Here is a 25,902-nt window from a genome sequence, read left to right as displayed (position 1 = left end):
GGGATATATACAAAATGCAATTTCATGTTTGCCTTCCTCCACCTTGTGTATTTATTCTGTTGTGTTAGGTCTCATCTTGCCACTGAGTAAAAACTCAGATGGACCCATGATTTTCCTGTCACTTTTAGGAAATTGTGCCATCCTTCTAACTCACAAGTCAGCAATTATCAGTGTCTTGTCCAAAATATGCACCTCTATTCACAGATAACAGTCAGGGTAGCTGGGGCTAGTTCTAGCTATACAGGTGTTCCTGTAATTTATTCAGGGATAAGGATGTGGTTTCTCCTCATCTCTTTCCTGCTCTTACTATTCCTTCTCTTCCTTCACATTGCTAACCAAAGTGTGATCCCACCAGTATCATAAGTGGGAGGAGAGTGGAGAGGTAAGTGGCATGTGAGGGTCACCACTACCTGGGAATTTCTGTGGATGGATTTGTCCTTTCCGGGCCACACAGGTATTTAAAGTTGAGTCTTTCTCTTGAGGGTGGTTTGCATTGGTGCTTCCTGCAACTTGCCCCATAGCATCCGACTGCTTCCCTGTGATGATGAATAATTTATTTTTAACTCTGTTACCCAATTCCTTGTCCTTTCCTTGGTTTTATTTTTCTCCTTTCTCAGGTTTTCAGTAACAGTAAATGATTTCTGGCAGTCTTTTTTTCCGGCACACGCGGCTTCTGTTCTGTGAAACACATGCATGTCTCCTGTCACTAGAAATGTAGCTATTTCCCAATACAACAGAATTTCTCTCCTTCCTTCTCCTCTGTCAGCTTAGACCCATTGCCATACATTTATACATTCACACATTTAGATTCCTTGGGTCCATGTCAGACACTAGTCCTCTGTTCCTATATATCTCCAAAGGATATAGATCAGGTTCACCAAGGGGCTTCCATGAGGCTATTCTCACTACATTTGAGGTTGGCACAGGACAACCCATCCTTCTCCTTTAGAAAAGAAAAACACATAGGGTAATATAATGACTACAGACATCATTGGTCTGAAATTTCTCATGATAAAAGGGATTCCTTTTTAAGTTCCTACTTCAATTAAGAAAAATGTAAGAAAATGGGTTATTAGGCATGAGATAATGGTCAGGAATGCATTTTAGTCTTCCCCACTCCTCCCCATTCTTTCTTCTTCAAGGTACCCCTTAAATAAAGAGCCACCTTGAGAAAGACAAATTGAAAGGGCAGGACATCCTTTATCAGGAGAGAGCATTTCTGCCTAATGGCCCCTTGAGTAAAGTGTTTCTTTAAGACATCACAGCTTGTGTGAAGGCAGATTTAAAGGCTGGGGCATCAATTAGAAATCCAGTCTTGCTGCCTAATCGCTGTTTATACAGCTTCTTTTAGCAAGATAAAAATACCATCAAAATGGAAAATGAGACTTGCCAAACAATTTTAGCACTTCCCCGAGGCCACAAATGCTCAGTACCGTCAGACACAGCATTTCTGAGGTCCTGGTGAAGCTGGGAAAGATTTCATGATATTTTATGTGGTTTGTTATCCCCAATGCTGATTTAAAGAAACAGACATCAATGATGAGCAGTTCAGGACCGCAGCATCAGCCCGGGCCCTGACAAGTTTCAAAATCATGTGACAAACTTGAAACCTGTGAAGATTTCTTTGTTTAGATAAAATGGACACTAAACATAAAAGTCAGCATAGGGACTTAATAAAAATTAAAATGTACTTTTTCTGAAATGTGCCATTAAAGAAACAAAAAAATAAGCTACAGGCTGAGAGAAAATATTTGCCCTCCATCTATCTGTTAAAGGACTTGTCTCCTACTTTATTAAATTTTTACCTCAATAAAATTGACGTAATACACACACACACACACACACAGATGCCTTAGTTGAATGTATGTGGTACTCTTTGTGCAAACTTGGATATAAGAATACCCTCAGCCCCTGTGGTTTTACTTCTCCTGATGCCCTCTAATAGCTATGATCAAGGTGACTTACCTCCAAAATGGAAGAACAGAACCTCAATAACCTATGACACAGTGTCAAGGAGACTAACAAAAATGTAACTGGAATCTCAGAAAGAGAGAGAGAAACAGAATGGCATAGAAAATATAACCAAAGAAATATTGACTGAAAATTTTGTAAATGTAACAATAAAGAAAAAAAAAAACCAACAGACCCAAGAGGTTCAGTAAACTCCAAACTAGACATGTATAAGGAAGGCCATACAGCAGTAGATTATTCATTAAAACCTCACCTCTTGATAAATGTTATGTTAGGCTTCTTATCTGTATACCTGAATAGTAGAAAAAATACAACTAATCATATTTATATCATTATAGTTCATAGGATAAAGATTTAATAAGGTCATCATTGCAGCCTGTGAATACTCAGTGAAGTTGGTGAATTCCCTAAGGGAGATAGACTAGATAAAAAGAAATGTTAAACTTATTTTTTTTTTAATTTAAAGAGAAGTATGCAATACAGAATTATAAAACAACCTTAAAGTTGAATGTTTAATAATTTAATAAAGTATGTGCTTAAAACTTTTTAATTCCATATATATGAAAGTACTGATATATTCAAAAAACAGTAATCTAAAATTGTATCTCTCTAGAAATATAATGATAAATTTGGGCTTAGGTAAATGAGGAAAATATGGCATGTATAACATCCATTCTTAACATGTTGTCTTTAACCATAATTTTGCTCATGATTTCTCTGCATGATTTAATTTTCAGTGTAACATAGTTACTGTATTTTTAGTGCTTTAAAAACAATACAGTAATCTTGTTTTATATCTCATTCAGAAAGAAATAGAGTATTTACTAGCATAATGATAAAAACACAAATATCATTTTGAAGTCTAAGTTTGAAAAGTAAAATGAGATGATCAATTTTACAAAAATCATTCACCTAGAGGACATAGCATTGAAGTTGTGATTAGATCTGATAAGCAAATATAATATATAGGACAAAGCAGCCAAAGTAGTAACATTCAAGAGCATTTAATGTACCAATACTAATTTTGCTTCTCAGAGTAGTATTACAACTTACCTTCAGGATGACTTACAATACTAAGCACAACATAAATAAAAACTATGATATGTCCAAAATGAAAATCTAATGGGATCTCAGAAACCATTCAAAACGATCTCATCAAGAAGAATTGAAAGCTAACTGGACAAGAACCCAAGGAACCAGTATTAGTGTGGAGAAAATATGAAGATGCAAAGGTGAATAGAAATTAAATTCCTTAAGGATTGTTGAGAGTTAATATAGAAAAAACAAATCCATAGTTTTAGAATGGGAAAAATTGTGAAAAACGTGTGTTACCTGAAAACAAGTTGAAATTAAATAAGGCAGATGAGAGGCAAAAACTTTTGCTACCACTTAGCATGAAGGGAGTCACAAGTGCATGTCCTTTTTTTCCCCCCACTGAATCACAAAAATTTGCCAAATAAACTACAAAATCGGAGATTTTATAAAGGAAACAGCTGAGATTACAAAGAAATCTAAATTAACTAAATTATAGAAAGTGATAATCCTATCTTGCAAAAAAAAGAACCAGGATTTCTTTAATTTTTGTCAGTGTGCTGTTAGGAAGAAAAATCTACCCAAAACAGAAATAAAGACAAACACCTAATGAATTTGTAGTAGTTGTGTGTGGATTAGCGTGATGGATTAGTATTCTGAACAATACCAGAGAAAGAAGCAGTTTTTCTCTACTTGCCAAATTTTTCTTACAGGCCTCTCACATGCATGACATAGTATGATGAAGTCTAGATGCATAGTAAAAGAGTTTGCTGTCAGGCCAAATGGATTTTCCTCAGTGAGAATGAAAGGCATTCTTAAGAGGAATTCAGGGCAGAAGAGCTCAGAGATATATTTCTGAAACACTCTGAGCCTACTCACTGAATTGCAACAACCTTTTGAAGCTGAGGTAAGGTAGAAAGACGGTTATGTTTCCAGTAGGTTTGTGCATGGATTTTCCAGAATACTAAAGACTATCAATGTTGTTTAAATTTCTATAGTAAGGCTAATTGGAAACTTATTACTGTCAGGGAATGGGAAAATGCTACTGGGCTACATTTTATCTAAACAGATGGCAGAATTACCATATTTGAAATATTATGGCCTCTAACCCCCAAATTAATAGACTACTATTTTAGTAGGAGCATATTAAGTACATTGTTTTATTCCTGCACAGTTTTGTCCTTACCGGTGGTTTGACTGGATTTATCTGAGGGCTGGGGATAGCCTGCAGGAAATAGAATGAGAATAATCTACTGATATTGACTCAAAGGACACCTTTATGCCATTCTGTATCAAATCCAGGATACATCTAACATAGCTGGAAGCATATTGAAGGGATAAGTATTGCACCACTTTGTAATAAACCAAACGAGTGAGAGGAATGTTTACATATATGAAATCAAAGTGAATGAAGTGGGATGAAAAGTATATTCTGAGCAGTAGTCAGGTGCCAGGTAAATGCAGAAGTCATATCGGAATTCTAGGGCAGTACCTAGCATCTTCCACGGTAAATATTTTATTAAAAAGTGTTTCAGCCTATGATGACTTTCTCTTAATATAATTTAGAATTTCATTTTCTTTTTTTTTTTTAAGATTTTATTTATTTATTTGACAGAGAGAGACAGCGAGAGCAGGAACACAAGCAGGGGGAATGGGAGAGGGAGAAGCAGGCTTCCCGCTGAGCAGGGAGCCCAATGTGGGACTCGATCCCAGCACCCTGGGATCATAACCTGAGCTGACGGCAGACACTTAACGACTGAGCCACCCAGGGACCCCTAGAATTTCATTTTCTAAAATATTGTCAGAAGAATTTTTGGTATCATTCTGGGTTGTTAGCTGGTATGGATTGTATTATTTGTTGTATTAGTCTTCCTGTTCTCCCTTTGTTAACCATAGCTTGCCTGTGGGTAAACTTTCCTGCTCACTAATTTTGGGCTTTGTCATCTGAGTTGCTTTACACAATGGAATGTTCATTTATCAATACACAAATTTATCCTGTGTATTTATAGACAAATGTACACTAATATATGTTTTATATTTATCTATTATAATTGAAATATTATATATTTCATATATATATAAATTGAAATTGAAATATTATGTTTTATATATTTATATCAATCTATTTTCATATATTTATTATCCATTTATATATATTTATATGTAATATCTTTATTAAATATTTATTAAAACACTGAATATCAAAACATTAATTGACACTATACCAATCCATCAACATGCATTTCATTCTGGCACCCCCTTCATATTAGTAACTTATTTCTCTAATATTGAGAAATCTGCTCTCAATTCCAAATATATTTATTTGCTTCAATCCTATAATATACAGAATATTTTCAGAATTGTTAACCTGGGCTTCTGCAAAAAGAAGCTATTGACTAATGTTCAATATTTGTTTAGTGTTTTTTTTCCTTTATTCTGAGGGCTTAGAATATAAATTCTGTGTTTAAAATTTACTTGGTTTGTTCTGAATACCCCCTTCAAGTCTGTCGATTTTGCAAATCTGTTATAAACTTGTCTCCTCAGCATTTAAGGCAGTTGCTTGTAGGGGCATCATTCTCCCACAGAGTTTTCAAATACCTTCCGTGAAAAGTCAACCTGAAGGGTGCCTGGGTGGCTCAGTCGTTAAGCGTCTGCCTTCGTTCTGGTCATGATCCCAGGATCCTGGGATCAAGCCCCTCGTCAGGCTTCCTACTCAGCTGGGAGTCTGCTTCTGCCCTCCCCCTGCTTGTGCGCTCTCGCTCTCTCTCTCTCTCAAATAAATAAAATCTTTTAAAAAGAAAAAAGTGACTGTGGACCTCCCCTTTTGCAATTACTCATTCTCAAAGACCACAGCCCCTCAGGCCCTGCTCCCATAGGTTGCTCTCGAGGGCCTTTCCGTCGAGGCCACAGGTAGAAGTCAATTACAGCTGTTTGAACTGTTTAACTTTCCAGTCAGCCAACTCTAGTATCTGCATTATGTGTAGCCCAGTTTCTACTGCTTTTCTTTTCTCTTAGTTTTCTATCCTATGTTCAGTCATAGAGCTTGTGAGATAATACAAAAGTTTGCATTGTCAAATCAGGCTCAACATGAATTATACATTTTACCCCTTACCAAGTTTTCCAGTGATTCAAAGGATACTGACAAAGCAACACACAAGCCAAATATTCGTCTCTTGGGGACGTCTGAAACAATCAGGTCCAAACAATTGTAAAATGTCCTTTTCCCATTGAAGTTTTCCTTCTGACCCCGTGCAATTCCAAAATGAGGTAAATGCCTTGAATGGCAGAGTGGTCATCCACTTGAAGTACCTCGTCTCCACTCTAAGCTCTGCTGAATATTTTGCCCCTGAGAAAGCTTATACAAACCCTGAATTCCCAGCCTCCTTTGCCTCCTTCCCAGTTTTAGCCAATAACTACGCCTTCAGTGTTTGTCTGTCTTCACTGTTAACTGTTCTAGTCCTGCTTGCCTCAGCGACTTTCCATGGCTCTCCTCGCTTCCAACTTAACTTACTGTTCTTGTCATGTTCCAGTCCTCTGCTTGTTACCTCGTCCTACCCCCAAGTCCTAATTTGCTTCAAGATTAAATGAGGCAACATTCCCCCAAATTTTAAAGTGTACAAGAATTCTAAAAATAGGGCGCCTGGGTGGCTCAGTTGGTTAAGCAACTGCCTTCGGCTCAGGTCATGATCCTGGAGTCCGTGGATTGAGTCCCGCATCGGGCTCCCTGCTTGGCAGGGAGTCTGCTTCTCCCTCTGACCCTCCCCCCTCTCATGTGCTCTCTCTCATTCTCTCTCTCTCAAATAAATAAATAAAATCTTTAAAAAAAAAAGAATTCTAAAAATAATATCTCTAAAGAATCTAGTTTTTAATAAAGTACACATTCTAAAATTATAAGAAATCACCATATCTAATTTTGTAAACACCGATAGCAAACCGTATCTCTATAGAAATTAATTTTCCGTAGAAAAAATCTATGTTGATGTCATGGTCCAACGTGTTAATAATACATCAATAATTATTTAAATAGTTGTTTCATAATACGGAAGAATGTATCATCACTGTGACTATGACCACTTATACTTGAACAATGGCTTTGGGAAGAATGTGTGATTTGCCTTTTTAAAAAATTTACACTTGAAAATTTATTTAGATAACTTACCATGAGGAATGCATACATTAATAAGTCTTTCAGAGAGAGTAGTATTGTATATCATTAGCACCTGAATACTAAGAGGTGGTGAGTATCCATGACAGCAGCATTACTGAAAGGCCTCCCCATCCTAACAGAGCAGAGTGAACTGCTTGTCTTTTTATTACTCAAGCACTGGAGGTGGGAGAGGATGGAATCACATAGAAAGGGTGAAGTCTTCATACTTCATATTGCACCATTTTGATGAGTGTTTACTCAATTGTGTGAGACAGGAAAGGGAGAGGTAGCTGGCCTCCAATGGGTCCACAGTTTGAAACAGTGGATAAAAGCCTGAGCATAGTTTGGGAAATGTTATCTTTTAGTTCAATAGAGATATTGGGAATATCTCATTTTGGGGAAGAGGAAACAAGGATAAAGATAGATTTGGTGTCCTTATTCATAGAGACGATCGATGAAACTATGAATACTAAACAGATCACCCAAAAGGAAATGTACCTCGTGAAGAGAAAAATCTAAAGGTGTCTTTTATACTAAAAAGTATAATGACACTATTTGTTAAATACTTTACTTCCCCAAGGGTGCCTGGGCGGCTCAGATGGTGAAGCCTCCAACTCTTGTTTTTGGCTTAGGTCATGATCTTATGGGTCCTGAGATTGAGCCCCATGTCAGGCTCCATGCTCAGTGGGGAGTCTGCTTGAAGATTCTCTCCCTCTTCCCTTAACCCACTCCCTCCCTCTCTCTCTCCAATAAATAAATAAATAAGATTTATTTATTTTTTAAAGATTTTATTTATTTATTGGAGAGAGAGAATGAGAGAGAGAGCATGAGAGGGGTGAGGGTCAGAGAGAGAATCAGACTCCCTGCTGAGCAGGGAGCCCGATGCGGGACTCAATCCAGGGACTCCAGGATCATGACCTGAGCCAAAGACAGTCGCTTAACCAACTGAGCCACCCAGGCGCCCATAAATAAATAAATCTTAAAAAAAAATACTTCACTTCCCCAAACTATTCTGGAGGATCTGTTTAACAAATATTAAAATCATATATTATTGAAAGCAAGAAAACATTAAAAGCATTAAAGCAATTAGGTCTTTTAATTGACACTCTACTTAATCTGTATGTTGCCTGAGTATTATATCATTTTACTTATTATGTCTCTGAAATATATCTTAATACTTAGTATGGCACATTAGGAAGAATTAGCATACAATATTAAATTATACTATCAGAATATATTGTATTCTCATTTAATCACACACACACATACACATCTTGCATATGTTTCATTAGAACAGTTTTAAAATTCATATTTTGTGCCTTTGTGAATTCTATTTCCATGTATGTTTCTGACTGCTTATTACAGGAGTATATGCTACTAATTATTTTTACATATATTTGCCTTGACTTTTAGTTGACTCATTATTACTAATTATTTTTGGTTGACTTTCCTAAGTTTCTAAAGCATATAATTATGTTATCTATAGGGGGTCAGAATTTTGTCTCCGTTCCACTCATCATTAAAACTCTCTGTTTCAGACCATACTGGGTTGATCTAAAACTTAAAATTATATAATCATATAGGAACAGGCATTATTTTTACCATTCATTCATTTATTCTTTCTGTTTATATTTTTTATCTTCAGTAGTTTACTCAAGGTCACACTGCAAAGAATTTTATTTGTATTTTATTTTTTTGGATACACCTTTAACAGAATATGGAAAAAGCGTGCATTTATTTATTTATTTATTTATTTATTTAATTTTATTAGCAGAAGTGTAGATCAAGCTACAGAGAACTGGGGCACTGATGGTAGCTACCTGTGGAGTGTGGCCTTTCTTTTTTTTTAATTCTTTTTTTTTAATCATGATAAGTATGCTCTTTAATCCCCATTACCTAATTCACCCATCCCCCTACCCATCTCCCCTCTGGTCAACATCAGTTTGTTCTCTATAGTTAAGAGTCCGTTTCTTGGTTTGCCTCTCTCTCTTTATCTCTTTCCCCTTTCCTCATTTTGTTTCTTGATTTGCGTTCTTTTTCCTTTGCTCATTTGTTTTGTTTTTAAATTCTACATATGAGTGAGATCATATGGTATTTGTCTTTCTCTGACTGACATATCTTGCTTAGTATAATTATACTCTCTAGCTCCAACCATGTTGTTGCAAATGGCAAGATTTCATTCTTTTTTATGTCTGAATAATATTCCAGTATATATATATCTTCTTTATCCATTCATCTATTAATGGACATTTGGGCTGCTTCCATAGTTTGGCTGTTGTAAATAATGCTTCAGTAACCCTAGTGGTGCATGTATCCCTTTGAATTAGTGAATTAAAAACAGGCATTTTTATGTATTTTTTTTTAGTTTAGTAGGAATACTTTTATTATTTTGCTGTGAAATGTATTTTGCTTTATTGCTTAAATCTAATCGTTTTTCTAATGTTCAAGAAGTAAACTATGCCTTCCAGGGCTCTGTGTGTGTGTGTGTGTGTGTGTGTGTGTGTGTGTGGTTTTCAATTACAAATGAGTATTAAATTTGAACTCTTTTAAAAAATATTTTTTGTTTGGGGTGACTGGGTGGCTCAATAGATTAAGCATCCAACTCTTTGTTTTGGCTCAGGTCATGATCTCAGGGTCATGGGATCAAGCCCCACATCCAGCTCCACATTCAGTGGGGAGTCTGCTTGAGATTCTCTCTTCCTCTCCCCCTACCTCTCCCTCCACTCACACTCTTTCTGTCTCTCTCTAAAATAAATAAAATCTTTAAAAATAAATAAAAATTAAAAAATAAAAATGTTTTTTGTTTGAAGATATGATTAATTGCATGCTTTTCTTTTCCTTAATTGACACTTTGATGTACTTTATATCAATTGACACATTGATGTGCATTATTGTACTAATATATATCTTAATATAAGATTTATTACTTAAGATTAATATAATTCATCTTCTTATAATTTATTCATACTCTGTTGGCATTGAATTTGCCTTTGGTATCCAAACATAGACTCATGGATATTAAAATTATAGTAGATGAAACAGATCTTAAATGAAAATCACAACTATGATATGAAAAATGTTGTAAGAGAAAAATGGTTTTATGCTAATGAATGGAGAGTGGGCCAAGTTTAGACTGTAGGTGTAACAGGAATGGTGCCTCTCAAAGGGTGACATGTAATCTGAGACTTGAAGAATGTAAAAGATTTTAGCAAGTTGAAAATTGGGCAAAGGAAATCCAGATTACAGAAACCGTGTGTGTGTGTGTGTGTGTGTGTGAGTGGGTCTATGTGTGTTGATGTGTGTGTGTGTGTGAGTGGGTCTATGTGTGTTGATGTATGTGTGTGAGTGAGTTTATGTGTGTTGATGTGTGTGTGTGTGTGTGAGTGCATCTATGTGTCTTGATGTGTGTATGTTCTGCTCTCATATATATGTATATATGTTATATATATACTATATATGTGTGTTTATATATATACTATATATATGTGTATATATAGTATATATATAGTACATACTATATATACTATAATTTATATATAAATTATTATATAATTTATAATTTTAATATATAATATATAATTATATATTCTAATATATTAATATTAATGTTATTATTATATATTATATAAGTGCCAGATAAATAAGTATATTGAACTTTCTGGGCGCCTGGGTGGCTCAGTTGGTTAAGCGACTGCCTTCGGCTCAGGTCATGATCCTGGAGTCCCTGGATCGAGTCCCGCATCGGGCTCCCTGCTCTACAGGGAGTCTGTTTCTCCCTCTGACCCTCCCCCTTCTCATGTGCTCTCTCTCATTCTCTCTCTCTCAAATAAATAAATAAAATCTTTAAAAAAAATAAGTATATTGAACTTTCAGAAGATAATATTTATTCCATTGAATAGAAAAGTGTAAAAGTGGAAAACTAATTTTGCCTCACACAAAGAGAGAGAACATTTTGGTTAAGTGGGAAAAGAAAGATTCAAATGAAGCATAAGGGTTAATATCTCTAGGAAAGGGCCCAGGCCCTCTCATCCCTTGGGCTATGCCTCAGGATTATCATTAGAAATCAGAGTTTTGTGGGATCTGAGAGAAAAGAGTATTTATTTCTTGGGAGAAAGCCATGAAGCCAGAAAGTCTAATAGAGAAATCTTGTTCCACGTGGTACAACAGAAGCAATACATTCGTGTTGGCAAGTAGACAAATTTCGTGTGTCTTGACTACATGATCTTCTTCTATGAGAGAAGAGTCAAGTGTTCATTATATCACAAAGAATTGGAAAAGTGTGGCTTATATGAGGAGGAGGAAGTGACCAACACAGATTTGACATTTGGAAAGTAAAGGGTAATGCAGATATGTCAGCTGCAGATGCACCTGGGTGGGTAAAATATAACCAAAAGCCACTGGAGACTGTCCATTTTAATAAAACCTAGCATTCTCAGATAGTACTGTACAGAAAAGAATCCTCTGTGCTTAGGATGTGTAAGCCTCTTACAACTCACAACATCTTGGAGCTCCTGGCTGGCTCAGTCGGTGGAGCATGCGACTCTTGATCTCAGGGTTATAAGTTCAAGCCCCATGTTGGGTGTAGAGATTACTTACAAGTTAAAAAAAAAAAAACTTTAAAAAAAAAAGGGCTCACAACATCTTAAGGAGAAATGAAGAAAAACAAAAAAAGAGAAAATTCTATTGATTTGGTACCTTAGTCAAACAGGACAATAGGCATTCAAAATATAATCCAGTTATTGATTTAATAATATAGTTTAATTTTTCACTTTTGAGAAAAATGGAAGCTTGGAACTAACTAAGATATCGATTAATGGTGACTCTAAAACTCATAGAAGCACAGATGTAGCATAATAGTTTATTAAAATTTGTAAAATGATGAACTGTTCACTGAGAGGTGATTCAGCTAAATGGTCCAGTAAGAGGTGAAATAAATACTACTTCACTCGAATAGTTGTCAAATATCATGGATTATATTTATAGTATGCATACACTTGCATCTTTTTACTTATTTCAGAGAGATCATTCTATTTTAGTTTTGCTGTTTGCCAATCTACAGAGTAAAAAAATGGATTATTAAATGAAGCATATACTTTATAATTATCAAAGTCAAATATATAACGTTGGCTTCTTTATTCCCAATCCTAACTAAAAATCAGTAACAGAGTATAATAGGAAAAATCTCTAGACACTTAGAAATTAAAATATACACTGACAGGTAAAGAACAACATTTTAATTGCCCCCATCTTTGTTCATCTTCTACTGTCTATGGAAACAGTAACTTTAGGTTAACAAGAGTAATTTTATTTTTCTTTTCCCTTGTGTAAATGAACTTATCTGATTTTGGTATCAGTCAGGGTAAGACTGGCATCATGAGTTTAGAGGTGTCTCCTTCAGTACTATTTTCTGGAAGAGTTTGTATAGATTTGGTGTTATTTCTAGTTTAAAGTGTTTGGTAGAATTCACCATTAAATCATCTGGGTCTTATATGTGAAAGACTCACAGCTAATATCCTCAGTGGGGAAAAACTTGAGAGCTTTTCCCCTATGGTCACAAACAAGACAGGGATGTTCACTCTCACCATTACTATTTAACATAGTACTGGAGGTCTTAGCCTCAACAATCAGACAACAAAAAGGAATAAAAGGCATCCAAATAGGCAAAGAAGAAGCCAAACTTTCACTACTTGCAAACTACATGATCACCCATAAGACTCCACCAAAACATTGCTAGAACTAATACATGAATTCAGTAAAGTTGCAGGATATAAGATGAACACACAGAAATCTGTTGCATTTCTACACACCAATAATGATGCAGCAGAAAAAGAAATCAAGGAAATTGATCCCATTTGCAGTTGCACCAAAAAACAAGATACCTAGGAATAACCTAACTAAAGAGTAAAAGATCTGTACTTTGAAAACTATAGAACATTATGAAAGAAACCGAAGATGACACAAAGAAATCAAAAAACATTCCATGCTCATGGATTGGAAGAACAAATATTGTTAAAATGTCTATACTACCCAAAACAATCTACACATTTAATGCAATCCCTATCGAAATACCACCAGAATCTTTCACAGAGCTAAAACAAACAATCCTAAAATTTATATGGAACCACAAAGGACCCAGAATAGCCAAAACAAACTAGAAAAAGAAAAGCAAAGCTGGAGACATCACAATTCTGGATTTCAAGCTGTTTTACAAAACTGTAGTTATCAAGGCAATATGGTGCTGGCACAAAAACAGACACATAGATCAATGGAACAGAATAGAAAACCCAGGAATGGACCCACAACTATGTGGTCAACTCATCTTTGACAAAGCAGGAAAGAATATCCAATGGTAAAAAGACAGTCAACAAACTGTGTTGGCAAAACTGGATAGCAACATGCAGAAGAATGAAACCAGACCACTTTCTTACACCATACACAAAAATATACTCAAAAAGGATGAAAGACCTAAGTTGAGACAGGAAACCATCAAAATCCTAGAAGAGAGCACAGGCAGCAATCTATTTGACATCAGACATAGCAACTTCTTACCAGACACATCTCCAGCATCAAGGGAAACTAAAGCAAAAATGAACTATTGGGACTTCATCAAGATAAAAGACTTCTGCACAGCGAAGGAAACCATCAACAAAACTAAAAGGCAACCTTCAGAATGGGAGAAGATATTTGCAAATGCATATCTGATAAAGGGTTAGTCTCCAAAATCTACAAAGAACTTATCAAACTCAACACCCCAAAAACAAATAATCCAGTTAAGAAATGGGCAGAAGACATGAATAGACACTTTCCCAAAGAAGACATCCAGATGGCTAACAGACACATGAAAAAATGCTCAACATCACTCGGCATCCGGGAAATACAAATCAAAACCACAATGAGATACCACCTTACACCAGTTAGAATGGCTAAAATTAACAACACAAGAAACAACAGGTGTTGGTGAGGATGCGGAGAAAGGGGAACCCCCTTGCACTGTTGGTGGGAATGCAAACTGGTACAACCACTCTGGAAAACAGTATGGAGCCTCCTCAAAAAGATAAAAACAGAACTACCCTATGATCCAGCTATTGCACTGTTAGGTATCTACACAAAGGATACAAAAATGCAGATTATAAGGGGTACATTCACCCCAATGTTTATAACATGCACCCCAGTGTTTATAGCAGCAGTATCAGCAATAGTCAAACTATAGAAGGATCCCAAATGTCCATGGACAAAGAAAACATTGTATATATATGTATATATATACATATATATACACACATGTATATATATGCAATGGAATATTACTCAACCAACAATAGAATGAAATCTTGCCATTTGCAATGATGTGGTTGGAGCTAGAAAGTATTATGCTAAGTGAAATAAGTCAGTCAGAGAAAGACAAATGATTACACTCCTATGTGGAATTTCAGAAGCAAAACAGATGAACATAGGGGAGGGAAGAAAAAATGAAAAAGAGAGGGAGGCAACCATAAGAGACTCTTACCTATAGAAAACAAACTGAGGGTTGCTGGAGGGAGGTGGGTGGGGGATGGGCTAGATGGGTGATGGGTATTAAAGAGGGCACTTGTTACAATGAACACTGGGTATTGTATGTAAGTGATTAATCATTGAATTCTACTCCTGAAACCAATATAGCATTATCTGTTAACTTACTATAATTTAAATAAAGATAAAAAAATAAAAATAAATCATCTGGGCCTTGAAAAAGTTTTTGGAAAGTTTTTTAACAATGTGTTTAATTTTTAACAGTTATAGGACTATTAAGGTCATTTATTTCATTTTCGGTGAGTTTTGTTAGTTTGTCATTTTGTAGAATTGGTCCATTTCATTTAAGTGGTCAAATTTATATTCACAGAGTTACTTTTAGTGTTCCATTGGTTTCCTGCCAATATTTGCAGGGTATATATAGTGATATCTCTTCTTTCATTCATGATATTGGTAAATTATGTCTTTTGTTTTATATTCTCTGTCATTCTTACTAGAGTTGTACCAATTTTATTGACTTTTGGAAAATACAAGTTTTTATTGGCAACCTGTGGTTTGATTGTTTTTTCTCTATTGGTTTTCTGTTTTCAGTTTTATTTCTACTAGTTATTATTTCTTTCATGATTTTTTTTCTTCTTGACTTGGCTGTTTTATTTTTAACTTACTTAAGGTGAAAGCTTAGATTCATGATTTGAGAAGTATCTTCTATTCTAATATGTATTTGATGCTATAAATTTCCATGTAATCCTTGCGTCAGCTGAATTCCACAGATTTTGATATACAGTCCCCCCCACTCCGCCCCATCTGTGGTTTTGCTTTCTGTTGTTTCAATTACCTGAAGTCAACTGTAGTCTGGAAGCAGATGATCTTCTTTCTGACATATCATCAGAAGATCAATAGTAGCCTAACACTATGTCTCAGTGCCTACATCATTCATTCCACTCCAACTCATCACGTAGGCATTATATCATCTCATGTCATTACAAGAAGAGTGAATACAGTATTTTGAGGGAGAGAGACCATATTCATATAACTTTTATTACAGTCTATTGTTATAATTATTCTATTTTATTATCAGTTATTGTTGTTAATCTCTTACTGTGCCTAATTTATAAATTAAACTTTCTCATAGGTATGTATGTATGTATAGGAAAAAACATAGTATATATAGGGTTTGGTACTATCCATGGTTTCAGGCATCCCCTGGGAGTCTTCAAGCATTTTCCCAGTGGATAAAGGAGGGACTATTATATTGTGTTTTCATTTTGGTATAGCTGAAAACATTTTCTAATTTTCTTCAGGACATCTTCTTTACCCATGAGTTACTTAGGAGTAAGGTTTTTAGTTTCCAAGTATTCAGACATTTTCCTATTATCCTTCTGTTAGTCACTTCTACCTTAATACCATTATGGTCTAATAACCTACTTTGTGTAGTTACATAGTATTTGATTTGCTATATGACCCATATGTGATCTACTTTAATAGCCTGCCTCTTTTCTTATGTATAATTTGCATATTGTTGTGGTGCAGATGAGATAACCAATAATGTATGCTTCTAAGCCTTGCTTCTCCTGGAGTAAGTTCTGACAATCTCCATGATGGAATTGATCCATAATGACTAAATTCCAGAAGATTTTGGAAAGAAGGAATTTAGCTCCTTGGGGGTGGAAGGCAGATAGATCCTCTTTAAATTTAAATGTACTAGCTAGGATTTAGTAAGAAAATACATCCACTCTAGGTTTTCCAGATACAGGACATTGCTGCACAGGTGGTAGAGGTAGAGAGGAGCCAAATTAAGGTCAATGAGATGACAAAAAGATAAGAAAAAGCAGGTCTCCATCTGTAGGGCTAGAGGGACAAAGAAGAAATTACATAACTAGATCCCCAGAGCTGGTGTCAACTGGTAAAAACTGAAAATACATTGAGCTTTCCTGGTTGGAGCTGAGATCACAGATGGTAAAGCCGTCTGGTGGAAGATAAGGAAGGAGGAGATGCAGCTTCTCTCAGAGAAAGAAAGGGAGAGAAATATGTGGTCATTCCTCACCTCCCAACTTTGTCTTCTGCTAGAGACTCTCATTGGCTGAAGCTTCCTAAAAGCTAGAAGGCAAGGGATTATGGGAAATGCAATTTTCTACAGTGTAGAGCAGGCAGGTAAGGGCTGGGTGGGGATCTGAGACCAAATAGGAAGATGGCCAAAACATTGGATAGATGCTGTGTTTTGTTCAGTGAAACAGCTGCTGAAGAATAAATGTATTTAAATCAAAAGGGTGCATGAATTTATCTGTGAGTGCATAGTTCTAACTCTTCAAATTAGGTATTACCTTTAGATTCCAGAAGACTGTATCACACCTCTAATGATAGGAGTTTATGGTGCTAAACCACTAATTGTACATTCATTTTATTGAATGTAATAGTAAATCTATCTAATGTACTTGTATAACTTGTTTCTTTTTTCAGTAGTGAGAAATATCCAAACAATATAAATTTGAAATCAGACACTTGAAATTATGTGATAAATTAATTGGCATTATAGATTTGATTTCTTATACAAAATGAACATATACTTTGAGCAACTCAAACCTCAACTGAAATTATTTTGAGAAGTCAGATTTGCAACATGTTGTAATCTTCCAGAAGCCTTACTTGAATTTTTAGAGATGCCCCAGGGACAACTGAAAAAGAGAAGTTCACTCTTCTCAACTAGTTCAGCAGCATGGATCCTCTCCATGCTTGTCACAGAAAGGGGCCATGACTCCTATAAATGGGTAACTGATAATGCTGTGTGACATCAAGCGTGTGTTTTTTAAACCAGCTTGAATATAGCCTTTATTCCTTCAATTAATAAGTTGATATGTGCAATTAAAATATTCCTTTGCCCATATATACAGAAAGAGGAAAAAACACGTCCACTTAAGATAAACCTGTTTGTTTTTTCTTTAAAGCTTACTTTCTAACACCAGTGATATAAATCAGCTCTGCAACATCTGAAATGCCTCATTAACACCAGAAAAAAATGAGGAAAAAAATAAAGTAAAAGAAAAAACCCACCATCCATTCATTTGTCAGAAATGTGTGTATAATGATTAGAAAAAATGAAAAGGAACTCTATTGGTAAATAACTTTAGGATTTCATTCATCATTCTTGCTGAATAGAAAGTACCTTTTCACAGAAAAGGGCACAAGACACAAATAAAATCAATTTTAATATGCATATTGTCCAGTGTTTCTAACCAGGGCTGTGTTCACATACATATAAAATCATCAGCTATCTCTGGCCCTAATTTGAGGGATCTCCTAGGAATGTCTTGACCATTGGAGAATCTGATTTCACCAATCTAAATTTAAGAAGTCCCAAAGCATATGCCTTTTTTAAAAAGCAGAAAGAGAACAGAAGAAGATCAATTATTTCCAGTTGAGTTTTCTGCTACTTATTTATAACATAATGTTTATTGACCATGTATCTTTGTGATCATTTTTGAAAATCTTTCAGCTGTTGTTTTATTTAATCATCAAAAAAATCTTATGAGGTGGGATGCCTGGGTGGCTCAGTTGGTTAAGCGACTGCCTTCAGCTCAGTTCATGATCCCAGGGTCCAGGGATCGAGTCCCACATCAGGCTCCCTGCTTAACGGGGAGCCTGCTTCTCCCTCTCCCTCTGCCCCTCCCCCTGCTTGTGCTCTCTCTCTCTCTCTCTCTCTCTGACAAATAAATAAATTAAAATGTTAGAAAAAAACTTATGAAGAAATGAAGTAGGTATTTTTACTATCCCAGTTAATAGTGGGAAGAAATGATGATTAGGGAGTTCAACTAGTTTACCTATTGCCATACCACCAAAAAACGTTAGAGTCTATGTTCAAACCTAAATCTGTCTGAATCTGGGGCCTGATAATTAAACACTTAAAAATAACTCTTGAAAGGTTATTATCTGTATTTATAAGAATGTGAGGTTTAACAAGACTCAATCACTCATAGCAGGAAAACTATTGGGAGAACTAGAATTGAAATCTAACTATTTCTCCATTCTCTGCCCTTCCACCCTTGGGAATTGTAACAGACAAATACTCAACATCCCCGTGTATAAGAGACAGGAAGCTTAAATACAGAAGCCTCCGAAAGGAACAGAACTCTTCAAGGCTAAAAGGATCCAGAAAAACACACTCTGCATCTTCAAAAATAGCTCTCACTGACCTCACATATTTGTGAAGGATTAATTCTGACTAAAGAAGGCTTATATTCCTCAAAACTCTGAAAAATCAAACCTAAATTTCTCAATGTGCTTAGATCAGTGCATTAGATCGCGATGTACTTAATTTATCGAGTTGAAATACCAGAGTAAACATCCCACGTACAGAATCAGCACCATTAGTAAGAGCAGCAGTGGTAAAAGGACATATAGTTGCCATGGGACAGGCACAGTAATTCCTGCTGACAAACATGGGCTCATTTAATCCGCACAGCAATGCGGTGGCATAAGAACCAATTATTTCTATTTTGTACGTGAGGAAACAAGCTTAAACTTACCAATTAATATTTCCAAGACCATACAACTAGGACATGGCAGAGCTAAAATATGTTGTTGAACTACAATGTTTACCTCTGAACTGTTAAGCAACACTTGTGCTTATATATTTAACAGAAGCTCATTATATGGTTACATAGAATTAATTTATTAAATGCCATAGGATATATGTAGTTAAACACTGGGAATACTATATATCTAAAGAGAGAGAGTAATCCAACTGTTTAAATGGACTGAGGACTCTAAAACCATACAATGATGAGAACTGTTTCTCCACTACTCAGAGACGAATATTCATAAACTGTAAAAATAAGTGCAAAATCTTGTTGACTATTTCTATGAATACCGTGATGATTTTCCAAAAGTTTCACTATTGTATGTGCTTCAGGAGTACTTCTCTCTGTGAAGGAAAAGGCTCTTCTTATTTGTTATGTAATTGTCACTTGAAAGAAAATTTTTTTTTCCTCCTGGGACCTCTGCTAAATAATAAATATGAAAGAGTCATCCCTCCATCATTGAGGGACTTTGGACAAGTATTTCTATAATATTTAAGGACAGCAAAATGACTATAAAAGCCAACAAAATTTATATCTAACCCATCAACAGTGAAACCAGGGGGTAGAGTATATTGCTGTACAGTGAAACTCATTTCTTCGATCCAATTATCTGAATTTCCTATGATCATTATACCTGTCAACCACATTCAGACAAAATTGCTGAAGGTCAATGCCTCTAATATTAAGTTCTGTCACACAGAACCTGAGTTAAGTGACTTCAGAAGAAGATGACAGATCGTGAGTACGAATAGTTTGCTATTCTGCCAATATGAGTTGGTAGTGACGACTCAAGTAATGTTACTAGTCACTTTTGAGTTAAGGTTGTGTTCTAATGACACTCCCTATGACAATCAAAAAGGCCCTTCTGGTACAAGATATAACACACATTAATCCAACTCAAGGGAATTGAAAACAATGGATATGTTTCCAGTGCAGATCAACCCTCAAGTAATGATGCGAATATTTGCAGGCTGAAAGTGTCACATTCAGCAGGATGAATGTGACACTTAATAATTCTAAATAGGCCTTTCTTTTTCTTGATCATGGAGGCTATTGTTATGTTGTATTAAGTGTGGGTTTCTAACATAATTACTACCATTAGTCTTTAAAATGGCATTTGCGCAGGGCAGTTTCTTAAACTATTCTGACATTTTGAAGGCTCCTGATCATTTTTGCTCATGTAATTAAACCTATGGTCCACAGAGTAAGCTGTTTTCTGCCCTGACAGGGCATATGATATAGTCATTTCTTTCTAATAGGGTTTAAACATCCTAGGTAGTGTTTGTGTTAAAACACATAAAAAAATGTGGTTTACAACTTAACCTTTTCTGTGTTCTGTTTGAAAAGAGGGGCCTGGAACAACAAGTCCATATTGGGCTAAGTGCTGAGTTATCTCATGGTGAATGTCAGAAGAGGAAAAAGAAGTCTCTTTCTTTGGTGATAAGAGTAATCAAATCAGAGAAAGCAGGTTCACCCTCAAAAGGATCATCTCCAAGATATGTTTTTAGGTAATATTTGTTTCTGGGTATAAAATCATCTAGGGATTTGATTTCTGTCCTGCATCCTGGCCAAGGCAATAGGATAAGATGGGAGGAAGTAAAAAGGAAAAAAAAAAGTGGGTAGATAACTGTGATGTACCCTTGTGGTTCCCTGTCTTGATGGGCACTCCTTGATGACCAGGAGATTTGTAGACAAGAAAAATTGAAATCCATCTTTTTCCTTTTTTCCAACTTCTGCCATACTGCTGCTTTAATGACATGCAAATTTATCTGACAAACACATCACATTTCCTGGCATATGAATTAGAAACTACCTGTTTCTATAAAGAGGCATCTAGTAAATTTATCCTTAACTTCTACAGCTTATTTATCCAAATGCTTTTGTTCTAAATAAACTCCAGAACGGTGGATGACATGAAGGTTTATATGTACTGCACAGTCACTCATCGTTCCTCTGAAATTGGCACATTCTATCACTTGAGACCTCAGTCACATATTTTGTGATACTTTCTATATTAAATATTTGAGAGAATCTAACTCCTTCACACCTTCACAGTGCATGTTACCATTTCTTGTATTCTTTGTTGTTATTGTTGTTGTTGTTGTTGTTGTTACTGTTGAAGAAATGTCTGTTTGTTAAATAATATGGCGCAGATTTATAGCTTGTTCTACATAGTGTTTCATTTCTGTCCAAATAGTATATGGGTGGTCAATAAAGGCAGTCTTGAAAATTCATTTGTAAGTTGGTTGTCTGAAAGTTGGAGTATATTTCCCAAATAATCAATGTAATAAATTGTGGTTCTCCAGTCAGATTTTACTAATGCAAGCTTTATATCCTGGGATCAGTGACGTTAAAATGTACAAGAGAATGAAAAAGGGGAAAGATCCTTTGCCTAGGATAAATACAAGTAGAATTTTGAAAACAGAGAACTGTGATTTTGATCATTATTCTGTTTGTTTAAGGACTTCATCTTCACCTCTTCAAACCCGTTTTCCCAGATCTCTGCTTTCTCCTACGCTGCCTGGGCCAGCCCTAGACCAGCCCCATCCTCCTGCATTGTGCTTCCCACTCATCTGAAATTCTAAATCTCCTCAAGTATACCATTTTCTTTTTCTAAGGAGACTAATTCTGCAAAGGGATGAAAGAGATCAAATTCACTTCAGTTAAGCTATGAAGGACACACGGATATAAACTACTTTAAAGAGGATACTAGACTTTCTCATTTTTTTATTGTCTTCGACGTTTTAGCACAGTGCTTAGTATTTAGCATACATTCAGTAATGTTTTTGATAATGATAGTATCTATTAGTTCTAAATCTAATAATATACACTATTCTAAAATAATATCTATTATTTAATATTTTGCATTATCTAATAACAATGATGTTTTTAAGATTCTTGCCTTAAACTGGTTTTTCATTGTTTCTTAAGGAGTTGACTTATTGAAATTAAGGGAAATGGCATGTCCTAATATGTCCTAGGCATTTCAGATGTTTTATATAAATTTTCTAGAATTAAAGTAAAATCCATGGGATAAATATCCTACTTTTTATTTTTATTTTTTTATTTTTAATTTTTTTTGGTGCAAAAATGTATTTTTATTAAAGCACAGGCACAATATCCTTCTTTTTAGGTCAGGAAAGTAAGTCTGCAAGAAACTAGCCCGAAATGGTGACTATCAATTGACATTCAAACCTAGTTCTAAGTGACTTCAAATTCTATACTTTTTCTGTTAAAATATGCTGAAAGAGGAAATTTTTTAATAGCTGAAATTATGTTAAATATAGCAAAAGTAAAATGAAGATTTCAGGAAATGTGGGAGAAGGACGTTGTTGATGTTGTTTGTTTACCTGGGGTGCAACCACTCAGGTCTTAAAGCTTCTTTGACATTTTGCCCTTGGCCTCCTAGCTCCTTTACTTTTTTCCTTTTCATATAAAGGTTTATATTTTCCAAAAGACCTATGCACTCTGAAGACAGGGACTGGTGCCATGCATCTCTCTACCTCCATATGAAGATCTGCGGTAACCTCTCACTACTACATAATCTTTTTTTTTTTTTTTCTTTTTTTAGAGAGAGAGAGCACATGAGCAAGAATGAGCAGTGGTGGGGGCAGAGAGAGAGGAATAGAGAGAATCTTAAGCAGGCTTCACAGCCAGCACAGAGCCTGACACAGGTCTCAGTCTCTCAATCTTGAGATCATAACCTGAGCCCCTGAGCCCAAATCAAGTCAGATGCGAAATCCACTGAGCCACCCAGGCACCCCTACATCATCATTTTTTAAATGAATGAATGCTTAAGTATTTTTAAAATACTGTCAAGCGGGAAGACTTTCATATTTTAACTTGGAAAAAAAACACTCATTGACATAATTTTTCTCTTAGTACTTACATTAGCTTGTATTTTTATGTCTTTCCATGCACTGCCCTAAAATATTTCCTTCCTTTTACTTAGATATTCACAAATGCTAGTTAACACCTTACATATATGACAAAGCTATGGCTTTTGATAATAAGAGAAATCACTAACCTAATTTACTAAGATCTATGAATAAAAAATGCAAATTGCTCACAGGTGGAATAGTAGAAATTTAAGTAATTTTCTGGTGATTTGCATCAAGCCAGGCAGCTAATCTGAATAGTTCATACACTTTCGGTATTAACAGAAAAGAAAGAAGGGCTCTTGCCAGAAATTATCCTGACAGTTGACTCTGAAAACACAGGTTGGTATTTGGCTTTATGGTTCTGAATCATATGCAGGAATTAAACACTTCATTTATCCTCTTGCCAGCAGAGCACCTAAATGCAGTACGTCAGCATCACCCTCTGGTATGGCTTTTCAGAGGAATTGAGAAGAATTACACCAACACCATTTGATACCCTTCTGATTTGGCTCTTAAATACTCAAGGTCTCTCTTATGAAAGAATGAATTGAAACATGAGTTTAACCATACAGAGCTTTAACCATTAAGCCAGCCTTTCTGTGTGACATTTTGAATCTAGGAGACTAATTTATTACTTCCTAGCATTTTAGGTTGAACAAATTCTTCTACTGGATTAACTTTGGTCTGTGTGACAAAATGTGGCATTGAGAGAAATAAAAGTAAATCTCATGATTTAACTTAGGTAAAAAGATAGAATCATATAGCTCTCAATCCTACCTTCTCCCCCCCCCCCCATAATTATTTTATTTTGTCAGGATGGGCTGGATTATGCTGCCAAATATCAGTGGATTCACTTAACAAAAATGTATTTTTTGCTCAAATTGCATGAACAACATGGTTCAGCAAATTCACTCAAAATCACAACAATGGGAAAGAAATGCAGCAAATCCAAATCAGACGGACTCTTAACCCTCTGGGTGGAAGTGAGATATTTGATTTAAACTCCCATTTTGTTGTCCAAAGCAATTCTTATTACCATGCCTAACTTCAAAATCAATAGAGAAGTGCAACCCACCATGTGCACTGGAAGACAGAGCACCAGAAAGGGTTAGGACCAATGACTACCCCATGTTTCTTATGTCATATACTCCCTTTTCTGTCTCAGCAGCATAGAGATCAAGATCTCAAATCCTCACATCAGAAAGTCTGGGGTCAAAGCAGTCTGAGCTACTTGCTTACTACAGAATCTTGAGCAAGCCTCTCAACCTCTCTATGCCTATTTTTTTTTCATCTGTAAATGATAATAAGCAATGTCTCCATCATATGCAAATTTCCAATTTTTACAATGGGCTGTTTATGAGCATTTTTCTTCCTATTCCATTTATCAACAGTTTATTTATCAACAATTGATATTGGAAGGCAAGTAACCCTTTACGTATCTTCAAAATTGCATTGGCACTGGTGGTCTTTTATTTTCTATATGAATTTTGTAAACCATTTGTAAAGTTTTAGGAAAAGGTATTCAACATTCACATTGAAGTTAGACATTAATTAGGGAACAAGTGACCATACTGAGTCTTACTATCCGCTAGCCCTAATCTTTTCTGCAGATTGTTGAGTTCTAAATATTTTCTGGTTGTCATTATTATTTCTTCCTTAATTTTTTAACTATTTATGCTATTTCCTTTACATTTCCAAAATCACATTTTATAATTTGTTTTACATTGATTTCTAATTTTACTGATTTATATTTAAAGAAAATTATATATATGTTATTGATTCTTTGGTATTTATTACTTTCTTTATGGTCCAGTACATAGTTGGTTTTGCTCATAGATATCTAGGAAAATGTCATTGGTTGAAGGATTCTATATATGCACATTTAAGAGAATGCATTGTTCTAATCTTGTATTATTGTTTTAATAATTCATCATTTTTTCTTTTTTCTTATTTCTTTTCTTTATTTCTTTTTCTGTTTGTTTTGTTTTGTTTTGTTTTGTTTTTTGACTAATGGTTCAATTACTGAGAGAGACATTTTAAAACTCTTCTGATATATGATTATCCTAATTTCTCTTTATAATTTCATTTTTACTTTATTTTGCAGCTCTTTTGTCATGTGTTACCCATTCATTAAGAATTATATTTTTGGTAGATTGGGTGGCTCTTTTTGTCCTTATTGTTTTAAATTTTCAGTATATTTTCCTGATATTGTTAAAAAAGCTACTCCACTTTTTTGTTTTATCATTTATTAGTATATGTTTTCTTCCCATTTACACTTTTTTTGTTTCAACTTTTATTTAAATTCTAGTTAGTTAACATAGAGTAAATATTGGATTCAGGAGTAGAATTTAGTGATTTATCACTTACATGTAACACCCAGTGCTCATCATAACAAGTGCCCTCCTTAATCCCTATCATCTATCTAGCCCATTCCCCACCTAACTCCCCTCCAGCAACCCTCAGTTTGTTCTCTATAGGTAAGAGTCTCTTATGGTTTGCCTCCCTCTCTTTTTCGTTTTTTCTTCCTTCCCCTATGTTCATCTGTTTTGTTTCTGAAATTCCACATAGGAGTGTAATCATACGGTATTTGTCTTTCTCTGACTGACTTATTTCACTTAGCATAATACTCTGTAGTTCCATCCACATCATTTCAAATGGCAAGATTTCATTCTTTTGTTGGTTGATAATATTCCAGTGTTACAAACATATATATATATATATATATACACCATATTTTCTTTGTTCATTTATCAGTCAATGGACATTTGGGATCCTTCTATAGTTTGAC

This window comes from Mirounga angustirostris, unplaced genomic scaffold (genome assembly GCF_029215605.1).
Source record: "Mirounga angustirostris isolate CCGP_5_RB_7025 unplaced genomic scaffold, mMirAng1.0.hap1 SCAF_10, whole genome shotgun sequence".
Taxonomy (NCBI): domain Eukaryota; kingdom Metazoa; phylum Chordata; class Mammalia; order Carnivora; family Phocidae; genus Mirounga; species Mirounga angustirostris.
The sequence above is the reverse complement of the archived record's forward strand: the minus strand, read 5'-3'. Positions refer to the sequence as shown.